Below are 9613 nucleotides of genomic sequence, written 5' to 3' on the forward strand. Positions count from 1 at the left end.
CCCCCCCCCCCCCCCCCGAAACAACAAACAAAACCTCCTCATCTCAAGTGTAAAATACCATAGTCCTGTGTCTCAGAAGAATGTATTTGTTTCTTATTATAACTAAATCTGATGGTACAAGCCCAATTTGATAGTATCGTTGCTGGGCTTGTTTTAATACTAATTCCTCATTGCTTGTTTTAATACTAATTCCTTACTCTGTTTGTTGTTTGAAAGATGCTCTGAATCACACTAAAATACTGGATAACATCATTGTGAAAATACTGATTCTGTTGTGAAAACCAGAGCATTTTCAACACGTACTGCTTGTATTTTTTGTGTGGCTTTTGCATATGTGCATCTGAGTGGATATATGCAGGGTGCTGCTTTTGGAACACAGGATTTTTAAGGTGAGGTTCAATAAGCAATAATATTAGTGGCCTAAAAGGATGGTATCATAAGGAAGAAGGGCCACCTACTAAGTAAAACCAGTCTATTTAAAAATAATGATCTGAAAGGAACAGCAGTTTAAAGGCTTATTTCCATTTTTGTGGTTAACTAAAAAACCCCACAAAATGAAACCAAAAAACCTGAAGCCACTTTCATGACTTTCCACTGAAATGCCAAGAGATTGCCTTGAGAATATTTTTATGATTTGGTCTCAGCAACCACTTACCCACTTAGTTTCTTGTATATATAATACCTGTACTATTAAATGTGGCCAAACAGCAGGCACTTGCCTTGCAAAGCCCTCAAAAGTTTCTGCAATGCTATCCATGTTCCATACAAATTGCAGAAATCCTCATGTGATTTGACAGCTTCTTTACAAGTCTTAACTCTTTGTGGCTTACAGCACTGTTTGTGTTATTCAGGGTAGGGAGGGCAGGACACAAACTTAGTAAAAACCTTGCATGTATTTAGGGAATCAGACCCCAGCATGCACATTGGTGGGTACTCCCAGCAGTTTTGTCCTTAACAGGCAGTCCAGGGAAGGTTTCCATGACTTAAACAGGCTACACAGGTAGATGAGGATTGGGAGGGTGCAAAGGTGATGTAAAATTACCGTAACCGCCCCCCATTTAACTTAAGGTGTGAGTTCTCTGTTGTGCCTCGACCATATTCTTTCTCATTTCACAATGAGTCTTAAGTTTGCTCTTTATGAAAATGTAATATTTTCGAGGAGTTTGATAAGTCTGTCTCCTGACATCATTGCATGTTGTTAAATAGATACAGATATTTACAAGTTACAGGAAAATTTATTGGATAGCATAGTGTCAATTCAGCCTGGCTTCGTTTTGTAAGACTTGCTAGTTTCAAGTTTGAGAGTGCAAAAGTCGGAAATATGCTTGAGGAGGTTAGACTCCACCGATCTCTTGAAGTCGAGCCTTGTACCTGTTTATCTGATCTCTGATTGGCTGGGCCTGTTGCTAGGCTCATTTCTTTGTTCTTAGGCAAAGTTTGAAAGTCAAGTATGATCTATTTGAACTATGCTTGGCTGCTTTTCTCACTTTAGTCTCCTGATTCACACTTGCTCTATTTGTTCATTGCCACTGTACCCTAAGTAGGTCTAATAGATACGTTTTTAGCTTTGACCCAGAGTAAATATGTTTCCTCACTGGTTGCCCTGTACTGGTAACTCTTTGCTCTTTGTATTTGTATTTGATAAATGTATTCTGACAAATAGAATAGGTTAATAAACCATTTGGTTAAAGGTTTTAATTTTTTTTTTGTCTTTTCAAGAAATTTGAACTTACACTGCAGTGGTAATAAAGCTTACCATTTAAACTGGGATGAGAAAAAAAATCACGGAAATAATGACTAAAATATTAAATGAAAGGAAATGACTACAATGCATAGCAGTATAAGAATACTGCAATGTAAATACAATTCAGAAGTCTGCCTTTGCTCAGTATACTTCGTAATTGCAGGGCCCACAGCATGCATACAGTAAACGCTACATACATGTAGACATTAAGGGAAAAAAATCAGGTGTTTGATGTATTCTCTTGGCAAACAATTTTTTCAATGTCTTGTTGATTCACAATGTTCTCAGTAACAGTGTTTGCATTATAGAATCATAGAAAATTAGGGTTGGAAGGGACCTCAGGAGGTCATCTAGTCCAACCCCCTGCTCAAAGCAGAACCATCCCTAGCTAGATCATTCCAGCCAAGGCCTTGTCTAGCCAGATCTTAAAAACCTCTAAGGATGGAGAATCCACAACCTTTCTGGGTAACCTGTTCCAGTGTCTTACAACCCTCCTAGTGAGAGAGTTTTTCCTAATATCTAACGTAAATTTCCCTTGGTGCAACTTGAGACTATTACTCCTTGTTCTGTCATCTGCCACCAGTGAGAGCAATCTAGCTCCATCCTCTTTGGAACTACTCTTCAGGTAGTTGAAGGCTGCTGTTAAATCCCACCCCTGTCTTGCCAGACTAAATTAGCCCAGTTCTCTTGGCCTCTCCTCAAAAGCATGTGCCCCAGCTCCCTAACCATTTCCATTGCCTTCCACTGGACTCTCCAATTTGTCACATCCTTTCTGTAGTGGGGGGCTAAAGCTGAACACCGTATTCTGGCTGTGGCCTGACCAGTGCCAAATAGAAGAGAATAATCACTTCCCTGGATCTACTGGCAGCGCTCCTACTAATGCAGCCCAGTATGCCATTAGCCTTCTTCACCACAAGGGCACACTGTTGGCTCATATTCAACTTATTGTCCACTGGTAACCCCCAGGTCCTTTTGTGCAAAGCTGCTGCTTAGTCATTTGTCCCTAGCCTGTCGTGGTGCATGGGATTGTTCCATCCTAAGGGCAGGACTTTGCACTTCTTATTGAACCTCATGAGAGATCTTTTGGTCCGATCCTCCAATATGTTGAGGTCTCTGAATCCTAGCCCTACCCTCCAGCGTATCTATTGCTTCTGCCTGCTTGGTGTCAGCTGTGGAGGGTGCACTCCATCCTGTCTTCTGGGTTGTTGACGAAGATACTGGACAAAACCAGCCCCAGGACTGACCCCTGGGACACTACTTGATACCGGCTGCCAACTAGACATCGAACCATTGAGCTCAAGCCCTTTGAGCCCACAGATCCAACCAGTTTTCTGTCCATCTTGCAGTCTGTTCACTCAATCCATACTTCCTTAGCTTGCTTGCAAGAATGTTATGAGAGACCATATCAAAAGCCTTGCTGAAGTCAAGGTATATCGTGTCCACTGCTTTTCCCACATCCACAGAACCAGTCATCTCATCATAGAAGGCAGTCAGATTGGTTAGGCATTACTTGCCCTTGGTGAATCCATGCTGACTGTTCCTAGTCACCACCTTCTCCTAGTGCTTAGAAATGGATTCATTAATGCAGGTGTCGAAGTGCTAAAAACTGTTGAAAGAGTTAGTTTGATACTCAGATACGAGACAGGCCTGTTCTTTTGCTTTCGTCTAATCAGTCACTAATGCTGTCATGACATCTATCTAAGTTTTGGAACTGTAGTTCTCAACCTGTTTGGACTTGAGGCACCCCTCACTGAACTCGAGGCCCCTTGCAGAGGGGATAGGCAGTGGAGATGGGGAATCGTTCACACAGGAACATGCCTGAGACTGCATTTATCTGGTTATCTCATCACACCTTGCCAAAAGCACTCTTCAAAGGATCTGGGGCAGACCTCAGGGTGCCCTGGAACTGTTCTAGAACATGGATATAGTCCTGTAACAGGAAGCCAGAAGACTCCTGTTACTTTAAGAGGAAAGAGTATCAAGCAGGCAGGTCATCAGGCATGGAGGGAAACTCCTGTGAATGCCCACAGTCACATGACTGGATGGGGCAGGGCTTAGGAGATGCAGGGCATTTATAGACGTGCTTGGGGGGACGGACTTTAATTCACAATGCTTTGAGAGCTGTACTAATTAAAGCACCCGGAGCGTCATGTGTATCTGTGTTTGACGAGCTTTAGTTAAAAGTGCCCCTGCCGCCTTTTTTTAAGTGCAGGGATGCTGATGCACAAGATGCTGGAGTGCGGTAATTACCATGCTCTGGTTGACTTGATGAACTGAGTCTGCTGCAGCACGCTGGAATTGCAGCACGTTGGAGTAGCCTCCCTGCACATGTATAGGAGCCCTTAAAGTCTGTGCCTGAGAGCAAGTAGTCAATCTGACCCTGTTGGCTATAGAGTTCCTGCCCTGGAGAGCTGTAGTGAGAGGCTCTGCTGCTCCTGGAATGTCTGTCAGTGCTGGTAAGACGCTAAAGGCATGTTACAATGGGGATAGGAACTAAGATGGGGAAGCTTGGCAGACAGCCAGTTGGCTTGGAGTTTTGTTAGAGCCTGAGTACTTATATGTTTTGCTTGAGTTTGACTGGTGGCTTGGGTTTGGGACTAGTAGGGGTGAAAGGAGGTCCTAGTAGTGCCAGAGAGGCATGGAGCCAGAGCCAGAGTGGGCTCATAGCCCAGGTAAGGGCAGATGTGGGGCTGGAGCCCAAGTGTACTGGGTCTAGGCTAACGGCCTAGCCAGAGGAGAGGGGTGGAGGCCAGGAATGCCAAGGCTCTGACAAGGGAGTGGAAGTCTGAGGTGGCCTGGTAGTTTGGGCAAAGCACCCACCAGAATGATGATTGGAAACACCTGCAAGGCATGGGCACAGCTGTATGGGAGTTTTAGAAGTTGTGCCCTTAAGGTGATGAACAGTGACACTGGCACTCATGAGATCTTGCTCGGGGAGATGTGGGGCAGCCTCCTTTTCTAAAGACGTAATTCCATCAAAGCATGACAGGTGAGCTAAAGGGGAGATTGCCCAAAGGAAGCAGAGAGGACCTAGGGCTGCTAGGGGCATTACAGCCACCCCTGGGATAGGACCCTGTTACAAGTCCCTTTTGAGGCTAGTCAACTTAGATACCATTCGCTGGTAAACTTTTAAGAAACATTAGCCCTTCTGTTCAAATGGAGTAGGCTAAGGATTGAATTGAACAGAAAACCACTTAGGACAAACAAAATAAGCAGAAAATACAGGATGCATGTGTCTACTCTGGGAGAGTTCTCTTGGTGCAGAGGTATTGGTGGCGTGGAGGGGAAACTGCTGAAAGCTTAAAAGTAAATTAATAGGGGGTTGTGGTGATGGTGGGTCAGTTGGTATCTCTTCAGTGTGAACAATACCTAGAGAATGAGGCAAGTTGTATGAATTAATTAATTCAGAATGAGTAAGTGGGAGATGATGTCAGAGGACCTATAACAATGAAACCTAGTTTTGCATCCACTGCTTTCTACAGTTTTAGAAAGTCCTTTATTTGCTACTCTAGTGCTGGCTTGGCACTGTGTCCAGCAAATGGATCTGAAGACAGACCCTGCCCAGGGATGTTACTGTCTAATGCTCTTAAAAAAAATAAGGAGACCGTCAGGACCCAGAAAGCAGTGTATGTTTAAAGCTCACTTGATCTTTTTTTTTTTTTATAATTTTCTCCAAGCTTCTAGCCTACCCTTTTCTGATGCAATGTTAAGTTAAAGAAGGCATATTTCTTGGGTTACAGATGACCTGCAGAAACAACATAAAGATGCTGAAAATCTGTTAGTTTTTATTCTCTGCTGTTCACAGGCATCTGGGCATGTACCTGGAGATATCAGACATAAGAGAACAGATCTCCAAAATGGTTCCTGAAGCTCTTTTCTTTGATTTAGCTCATGGTATTTCCAAAGCACACTATGGCTGTGTCCAGATGGGCACAGTTGTGCAGTATGTGGTGCCACAAACCTATGGCACAGATTCCCTGGGGACAAGTAGTAGCGGTACAAGGTGTGCAGCTGCTACTTGTCCCCAGGGAACCAAATGATCATGCTCACCTGAACATAGTGTAGAAAGCCTTCTTGGTCCAGAACAAGGTTCTCCTCGCAAGGAGTTAATTATAACCAGTATAACTATAGCAGTATAATGGTACCAGTATGACTATACCTATACATTTCCCCAGACAGGCAGTCCCTTAGATTCTGGCCCTCCTTATTGTGGACAAAAACTTGGCAGTATAAACCTCAATGGCTCAAAAACAAAAGTCAATTAAAAGTCAGGTTCCTTTTTATTTCAGCATTCTTGGGAAGCCCAACTCCTGCTCTGAAATCCTAGACCCAGGGGGTGCCTATACACAAATAGGGAAGCTGCACCAATATGCTACAATTTCAGCATCTTGAAGCAGGCTCCATTAATTGGGTCTGCCAGAGTGTGGCAGTTACCACACTTCAGCAGCCTCTGGTGTCTTGTGTATTAGCATCCACACGTGTCAAAGTGGTGGCAGGGCACTTTATCTAAAGCTTATCAAACAAGCTTTAGATGAAGCGCCCCTGCCACCATTTTGAAGCTTGGGGATGCTCCTACACCAGAGGCTCTCAGAGCCACTCTAATTAAATCTTGTCTCCCCCCGCCCCGCCCACTGCCGGAGCACGTGTATAAACGCCCATGGGGCTTAATTCAGAGTATGGGTATTGATAGCAATGAGGCTAGATGTTGCCTTCAACTTTTTAAATTTTTTAGTGTTTGCTGTGGGTTCGATTGCCAGGCCATGTAGCGTCTTATATTTAAACACACTTTTATAAGAACTTAAATGAAATCAAGTGTCTTTAGTAGATGATGATGATGAGAGCTCCTGCAGGGGGATGGTCTGGTAATCTGCCCAAATATTAGCTTTGTATCTGGTGATCTGCAACAAACGTTTGAAAGTGTTTCTGCTTGGATAATTTTGCAATGGAAAGAATTTAAAATTTTGGTCCCAAACCTGTAGCTTTTAGGTATGTGTGTTAACTTTTCACAAATGAGTTGTCCTTGTGACTACATTAAAACTATTTAAGGAGTTAAAGTTAAGCCTGAGCATAAATGTTTGTATGATCAAGGCCTTTGTAACTGTGTAACTTTATATCTAATTTCCCTTCTTGCAGCTTAATATAATACAGTTTTGAACTATGATGTTACGAAGTCTCATCGTAAGCATTTTTATGATGAGAATAAAAGTACTAGAAACAGCCAGGAGAAAACTATATCTTGTGATTATTTCTCTAGTTAAAACAAATGTTGCACAACATTCTTATTTGGTCATAAGGGTAACAGAACTTAAATGGAAAGGACTGTTTACCTGTCTTTGTTTTGGTTTATTCTATTTAACGCCCTCGCATAACAGTCCTACAGTCACATAATACTCTTACTTAGCAGTCCTGCAGTCTCTTTGGGTGGAGAGAAAAGATCAATATCTAACTGGACTTATAGTACATATTTGTTGTGTGTTGATTAACATTTGACTCCAGTAGTTCAATTATATCATAAACGTAAGGAAAACTTAACCGTATGCCCTATACTGATAAATGCCATCATGCAAACTGTCCTATCCCTGTTCACACTGTGTTTCTTCTTATCATGCAAGAAGTCCTGGTTGCCCACATCCACACTGTGCTTCCTGATACTCAGGCAGGCAGTGCTAGGATTTGTGAGGGTTGGTTTCTTGGTACCATACAAAGTAAAACCCTTGGTCTGTTGTGCATTGTAGGAGATTGTCTTTTCTTAATGGGCCTAAGGGTGAAAAATATTAGTTCCCCATGATGTACAGCTTTGTCACCCTGGAGTGTTGTTCACCTTTGTGCATTTGTAACAATGCATAGACAGTGGATCTACTGGAGGTGCTCCCATGTGGGGCAGCTAGTCACAGATACTGGAAGGCCCTATAGGCAATATAAATGTAAAAGTGTGTTTTGGATGTGAAAGGTGTGGAAGTAGTGTACAAGTCAAAGATTTGGGCAACATGATGCAGCTGACTCAAGATACCTGCATGCTTGGGGGATTAGGCTTTACTACTCGTCTCTTGGGGGAAACAGGTTTTCATGTGGTAATAGAGGGTAGGGGCAGGAACGCAACCCCAGCAAGTACATAATTAGCAGTGTAGACTTACCAATGGCTAATTCCTAAATATAACTCAAAGTAGTGCATAATTAATTGGTAGAACTCACTGGCACAGAAGGCTGTATAGGCAGACAGTATAGCCAGGTTCAAAAATGGACTAGACAAAGTCATGGATGATAAATCTGTGAACAGCGCTTTAATAGAACAGTCAGACATATATCCTCTGACCTCTCTGAATCGATGATGATGGATGCGTGGGAGGGTAGGACAGGGGATGGATTAGACTAGTTATGCCCCAGACGCATGCTTTCTCTATAAAGTACCCCCTCCTGCCAGCATTGGAGACAGGCCTGTTTGGTATCCATAGGGAACATGGGTATGGGCCCACACAGAAATGGTTGGTGTACACTTAGCTCCCTCTGTTATTACAGAGGGTTGCTAACAGAATTTTTTAGACAACTAATGCAAAAACTGGGATAGGAGTGGGGGTCAGAGGTTAATAATGGGTGCTCCAAGAGGGGATGCTGAGCAGAGCACACCAGCCACTGCCTACTGGCCCTCAAACGAGTCCAAGAAGCCAACGGACACTGCCCAGTGAAACTCTGCCTGGAGATGTGCCCAGCTGAAGACCAGAAGTCCCACAGTCAGTGGGGGGGTCCCCCAGTCAGAGCCTCCTTCCTGGTGAGGTATTAGTGTCAGAGACGGGCCTATTTGTTACTTTTCAAGAGATTGTGGGCTGTTGCCCACCAGGAAGAGCTAAAAGCCTCTAAGAAAAGAACAGCTAATTTCTTGTGGGGGGGGATGTTGGGAAAAAGACAGGCAAAACAGGCATGGGAACAGTGGTCAAAGGTTCAGGATGGGTGCACGAAGTGGGGAAACCAAACAGAGCACACCCCCTGCAGCCTGCTGCCCCCTGAATGAGTCTGAGGAGCCAGTAGGCATGGCCCAGTGTTTCTCTGCCCAGAGATGTGAATGGACTAGGGCCAGGAAAATGGCCCCACAGGCCCTGGGGGTCCTCCCTGCCAGAGCTACCTCCTTGGTCAGGAATTGGCATCAAAGACTCACCTATTTGATGTGCCAAACAATCACGGGCTTAGGCCTGTCACAGAGTACTGTAAACCTCCCTTAATAAGGGAGGCCCCCGGGGCCATGTCTGCTATTTCTGGGGAACAGCTAAAGGGAAAACAGGAAGGGGAGTGAGGTCATGGGCGAATAAGAAGGGAAGTGGCGGAGGACACTGAGCAGAGCATGCTAGCCAGCACCCACTGCCCCCAAATGAGTCAAGGGCATTGCCCAGTGAAACTCTGCCTGGAGATGTGCATGAACCAGGGACTGGAAAATGGCTCCACAGTCTCCAGGCGTCCTCCTGGCCAGAGCCCCCTTCCTGGGCAGGCGTCAGGGTGTGAGCCTGGCTGCCGGGCTAGCGGCACTGTTGGCCTGGCCCAGGGCTTGTATGACTCGAGGGTGAGTACCCGAGCTTGTCCTTTTACCAGGGTCAGTGAGGCTGGGGCTCCCTGTGCCTGCTCCCCCCACCACCTCCGTGTCTTTTTGCCAGAGCAGAACCCCGCCCCCCGCTGCCTCGAGCCTGCCTGCGCGCACCCGGCTCCCCCCTGCCCGTCCCGGATGCAGCAGCAGACGCCGGGCACAAGTAGCCACCCTTTCCCCGCCCCCCACCCTGCGCCCTACTTCTTGCTGGGCCCGGAGCAAGGCGTCTGTGTGCGTGTGTGCGTGTGTGTGTACACGCACACGCACAGGGAGGCGGGTCTGGAGCGCCCTACTGTACC

The 9613-nt window shown here is 45.2% G+C and overlaps 2 protein-coding genes across 3 annotated transcripts in view; one reads left to right on the top strand and one right to left on the bottom strand.

Moving 5' to 3' along the window:
* SESN1 (sestrin 1) overlaps positions 1–9613 on the top strand; it is a 133580-nt gene that overhangs the window by 100303 nt on the left and 23664 nt on the right. The window lies entirely within an intron of this gene.
* The window catches only part of ARMC2 (armadillo repeat containing 2), a 210611-nt gene that overhangs the window by 3066 nt on the left and 197932 nt on the right, over positions 1–9613 (bottom strand). The window lies entirely within an intron of this gene.

This window comes from Gavialis gangeticus, unplaced genomic scaffold (assembly GCF_001723915.1).
Source record: "Gavialis gangeticus isolate Ggan-Ray unplaced genomic scaffold, GavGan_comp1, whole genome shotgun sequence".
NCBI lineage: Eukaryota > Metazoa > Chordata > Crocodylia > Gavialidae > Gavialis > Gavialis gangeticus.